We start from the raw sequence: 5,253 nt of genomic DNA on the forward strand, positions 1-5,253 counted from the left end.
ACGTACCTATGACAATGAAAAAGAAAGACAGCATTTGCTGGATCTAGCTGGTATGCATAGAAGACTGCATTATGAAATCAAAGTTGCATTCCTTTCTGTCTTCTATGTGCTATAAGTCTTGGCTCCTTCCCCGTCTATGTTCTCTTCCTTATTCCCTTCCACTGTTTCCAGGGACTTGATCCCACAGTTCTCCTCACTCCCTCCAGGACCATTCATGGTCCTCTCCCTGTTGTGGTTTTCCTCTTGATCATCTAACACGCCCTCATCTTTCCTATCCTGAATAAAACCCTCTCGAGCCACAACTGTCGTGGCTGGGTCTCTCATTCTCACTTCCAAAATCACTGTTAAGAGCGTTCAACTACTTCTGACTCTACATCACAGTCTCGAATCTCCTTTTAACAGCAATCTCATTTAGATCCTAACCATTCTACTTGGAAAAACCCGTTCTCTTGATTCTCACCAATGACCCACCCTTCCTAAAACATTAAATACTTGAATCATGACACTTGCCTTTCTAGAAATGCCAGTGCCTTAGGGTAAAGTTCTGATTCTTCACTTTAGCATTCACCTTCTACGATGCCAGTCTATCTTTCTATACCTAAGATTGCCATAAAGACAAAATTAAAATAAATTAAAGAATTCCATGACCATGGAAGTCTAGAAAGCTTTACTTACTATTCCTTTCTTAGAGATTCTTAATGTAAATTATGATATTAAAGTCTCTGTGAGGAGCTCTACAGGAAAAAAAAAAAAACTTAGTCAATGAATAAGTGCCTGCTTCTTAGTAATATCCATGAAATACTTATTTTGATTACTATTCAACCTTTTATTATACAAATCTTAGCTCAAGATGTTTTTAAGGTACTAGAAAATACGCTTTGGGCTATGTATTTGTATCTCTCCCAGAACGTGTTCTAGGACTTGGATATAGTATGTGCTCAATATGACCTGGAATGCTAGGTTATGTCCCATCCCCAGAGGAGGCATGAATTTTCCTTGCTTTTTAAAAGAAATTAATTTACAGCACATTTGTCCGAAATGAACAGGAAAGCAATGAACTATAAAATCTCTATGACACCAATGTTTTCTCTGACTCTCTCAAAGGCCTCATTTCTCCATAGGACTTAAGGAAGGAGTGGGCATTTTTTTAACCACTCACTAGAGCCAGGAGCCAAGCTTTGGTCAAGTACATGATCATGTGTCAGGTTCATAACCCTATGAAATAGACAAGATATATCCACATCTTTACTGATGATAAACCAAGGCTCAGAGTCACCCACCAATGAAGTTACACTGTCTGTCTTCAAATTCAGGTATGCCGATCCCCAAAATCTTTGCCCTTTGCACAAAACTGAAACTTTCGCAAACAATGAGGTGAAGAGGGACATGCAAATGTTCACGATGAAAACAAGGGAAGGAAGCCAAGATAAGAAAAGCAGTTGTCCGGTGGCCTGGGTTATAAGTCTTTGCCAAGAACATTATAAGGAGAAGACACTGTAGCTACGAGCTGCCAAGTCCCAATCTTAGGCCATGGAGAACCAAAAAGAAGGAAAACTGACAAAGAAGGAAATGACAATGTGCTCAGATTGCCTCAGCTGCTGCAAAGCTACCTGCCCTGGGGGAACCATAAACTGTAAATTGTAAACTGTTTTTCTTGCCTTGACTTAATGCTGATCACCCGATATCATGAAAATTTGACCAGACTATGCTTAGCAGATTGTCCCCTACAGAAGATGATGAGAGAAGAAACAGAATTTCTATTAGAGCCACAGACTGTGTTTTATACTTTTCCCCACACTTGCTAACAATTAAACCATTAAATCCTGAGTAGTCACTGAAAGCCATTTGAAGAGTGAATGAATGAATGAGTGAGTGAAAATAGGCTTATGCCAGAGAACTCTTTAAATTCCCTACCTCCCCTTAATTAGTTATGGTAGCCTCGCTATCTATGAGGAATTAGGCATTTGTAAGTAAAATTATTTTGAAATTTGTATTCTGAGAATATAGCAACACTCCTTGTGGGTGGCTTTGTACATCAGTCATCAAAATGTCAATATTTTCTACACACATGACTATAAATGTTGCTTTATCATAACACCTAGTGTCCACTCAACACTACCACGCATTTTTAACATCAAAAGCAAATCAAACAGGATCTTGTCAATCTACGTTGATTGCGAGCTCCACTGATGGAAAAATCTCTCCCTTTACATGACACCAGTAATGCTTCTTGTGTGTTCCAGGGTGAGCAAAAGCAGAGCAATGAGAAGAACGTAGCTGGGTGGCAGCAGTTTGCTGAACATTCGGATGATAGGGTTAGAAATAAAATAACCCCTTTGTTCTTGGTATTTTCTGCAGAGGATTCTTGGACCCTCTGTGAAAACCCAGTTCCACAAGGCTTTTTCCTGCAAAATTACTGGCAGATAGGAACTTTTCAGCTAGCACATGTCAGAGCCTCTGCCAGGAATGTAAGCTGAACAATAATTTTTTTTAGTCTTTAGACACCTAGAACAGAAACCTTAAACACCCAAGTGTCAAAATAAGACAGATAACCCAATAAATTTGCTAGAGCCGGGACAGGGAAAACAAACACAGCCTTCTGTTATACGGATGTCTTTTAACTATCTCCGACCACTAGCTTGAAACTTTAGTCTGCCACACGTCTTTCCAGTCGAGCTGTTTATTTAGACTCCTGTAAAGCCTCTCGGCACCCATTTTTAATTTTCAGCTTGCTTCTTGTCAGCTTTCTGAAAAGCATAGCAAGATCCACTGTTTAACAAAAACAGACACAAATCAGGGAAGGAGGAGATGGATGGCGGGAGGTGGTGGGTGCAGGCGCCTCCCAGCAAGTGTGAGAGAAAAGCATTCCTGGTCCCATTTGTTTGTGACTGGGCGTTAAGGGTTGCCAATTGAGGTCATTCAATCTTGCAGGCTTGGGTTTAATTATCTGACCATTCTTCCTTTGGCATATTCTGCGTTCATTCATTCATGAAACACTCTGTAAGTGTTCTTCCGTAACGTTGGTAAGAAAAGGAATCTTTGGTTGGAGTTCATTGCATTCTGGTAGTTTCCTGTGCTTGATTAGAGGGCTTGGGGAAGCTGCAAGCAATCATCTTGTCCTTCTAGAGAGGAAAGATAAGAGGCTTGAATTCAAAGATCATCATCAAGTAGTGTTATTTTTTTTCGACATAAATGATAATCCACGAAGTAGCAACTATCTGTCAAGTAATGTTCCATGCGAAGTGCTGTGTCTGTACCTATAGGTGGAGGGAACGTATTTTGTGAACCATAAATTGGAAACTCAGAGTCTCACGTGAAATAACCGTGGCAGGTTCCAACTCAAGAGGCGGTTAGGGAGATAGAGTGTGGGTGCCTCAGGTCCTGGAATCCACAGGCACTTTGATGACTTAAGGGGAGCAGTGTTACCGACTATTTAAAAGTGGGCTTCTTGCTTTGTGAAAGCAAGGCTTATGGTCTCGGTAGTTGTGGGAAATAGAAAATATTGCCACCTCTTGACTGTCTCTCGACTCCCACTCCCGTGCAGTTGGAAGCAATCTCTGTTTCCTAGGAGCGCAGAGGCTCAGTTTATACTTTTTTGATAGTATTCATTCATTTCTACAGTGGATAGCAATTTATCCTAGAATCATTTATCATATAATGTGTCCTAATAGTAATGTATCCTATTACATAGTGATTTTCTTAAAATCGTAAGGTTTTGGGACACTGGTAGGCAAGAGAAGGAAAGAAAAAGGTTCTTAGGGAAAAAAACCCAAAGTAAATTGCACCCACGATCCCACTGCATGTGTGTGTGTGTAGGTGTGTATGCGTACATAAAAGAAGAGGTGAAAGTCTTAGATCATCTCCAACATACAATCCCACCCCTCCCCCAGGGTTAACCCCTATAGCATTTGAGTGCGTTCCTTTCCTGGATTTTTCTTGTGCTTATATCTGATCTCTAAGAATATACATGTACATGTATGCATACATGTATATATCATCACAAACAGCATATATATGTGCATTTCTTTTGCACAAAAGTGGAATCCTGCTACACCTATTGGTATACCACTTATTTTTATAAAATAGCATTTTTTATTTATATCTTGTCAAGTTCGTATGTACTGTTCCATGTATTCTTTCTAACGGTTGCTTAGTATGCCTATATAAATATACAATTTTTATTAAACCAATCCCACAACTGAGCTCATTGCTAATTTGGGGGATTTTAAACAAGGCTGCAGTTAACATCCTTGTATATATATTTTCACTGATTGGTATAATTATTTCTGAAAGATAGATTCCTAGAAATAGTAATGCTGATAACTGGGCCTGGCCTTTAGTTATTAATTTATCAAAACAATGAATTTGAGGTTGAGGGAGAAGGGATCATGGGATCATAGGCAACAGAAACACAGAGAGTCTGGAAGATAAATGTTGGCAGGGTTCATCCAAACACTGTTGAGAGAAAAGGAAGTCAGAGTCTCTGACATCAGGTATCTGTTTCCATTGACAAGGGATCTCTCTCAAGAGATCAGTGTCTCCAGCTTTCCTGAGTCATCATTTTAATTTTAGGTAATAATTAGGTAAATTTAATAGTATCTAATTCTTATAACTTACTCAGATTTTATGCTCACAAAGCAACATTCTGAATGCAATATGATTTCCCCAAAGATTTAACTTGAGAGAATTGAATATAGGAAAAATGTAGATAGTAAGCTCCCTGCCAGTCTGTGTTCTGGGTTCACATAAATCTGCCCCTGCGAAATGGATCCTTCCAGCATGCTCATAAAATTAGTTATTGAAACTACAGAATTAGTTTTTGAAACTACAGAATTACCTATGGTGCTTTTTGGAAGACATCCCGTCATTAATACGGTCAGCATCTCATCTCCATTATGTATCTCCACTTTCAAACTTGGATAGACAGTAAGCCCCTAGAGAGCAAGACCCACCACCCTTATTTGAGTTTGTCATGCCTACAGCTAGAGGGCAATGGCAGAGTGGGCATCAGTTGCCATGTCAATTTCTCAATGTTTTTAACATTGAGATCTCCTGGTTCTGCCCCTTAACCGCAACATCAACACTGCCTGCACCTGACTCCACTGTCTTCAGTCTCACTCTCCTCAAAAGCACACAAAAATAGCATCCTGTTGTTTATAGAACAAAATACAGTTCCCTAAGGGCTGGCATTTAGGACCCAAGATCTGGACCCATCATGACTTTGCAATCCAATTTCTCACTATACCTTTAATT

The 5,253-nt window shown here is 39.6% G+C and overlaps 1 long non-coding RNA gene across 1 annotated transcript in view; it reads left to right on the forward strand.

The window, feature by feature from the left end:
• The window catches only part of LOC145717027 (uncharacterized), a 245,233-nt gene extending 241,531 nt beyond the window's left edge, over positions 1 to 3,702 (forward strand). Inside the window, exon 7 of the long non-coding RNA XR_014140002.1 lies at positions 1,105 to 3,702. This is a non-coding gene — a long non-coding RNA (uncharacterized LOC145717027). The remainder of the gene's footprint in view (positions 1 to 1,104) is intronic.
• The last annotated feature ends 1,551 nt before the right edge of the window (positions 3,703 to 5,253 follow it).

The sequence above is a fragment of the Leptonychotes weddellii genome, chromosome 14 (assembly GCF_054177405.1).
Source record: "Leptonychotes weddellii isolate Sample4059 chromosome 14, ASM5417740v2, whole genome shotgun sequence".
NCBI lineage: Eukaryota > Metazoa > Chordata > Mammalia > Carnivora > Phocidae > Leptonychotes > Leptonychotes weddellii.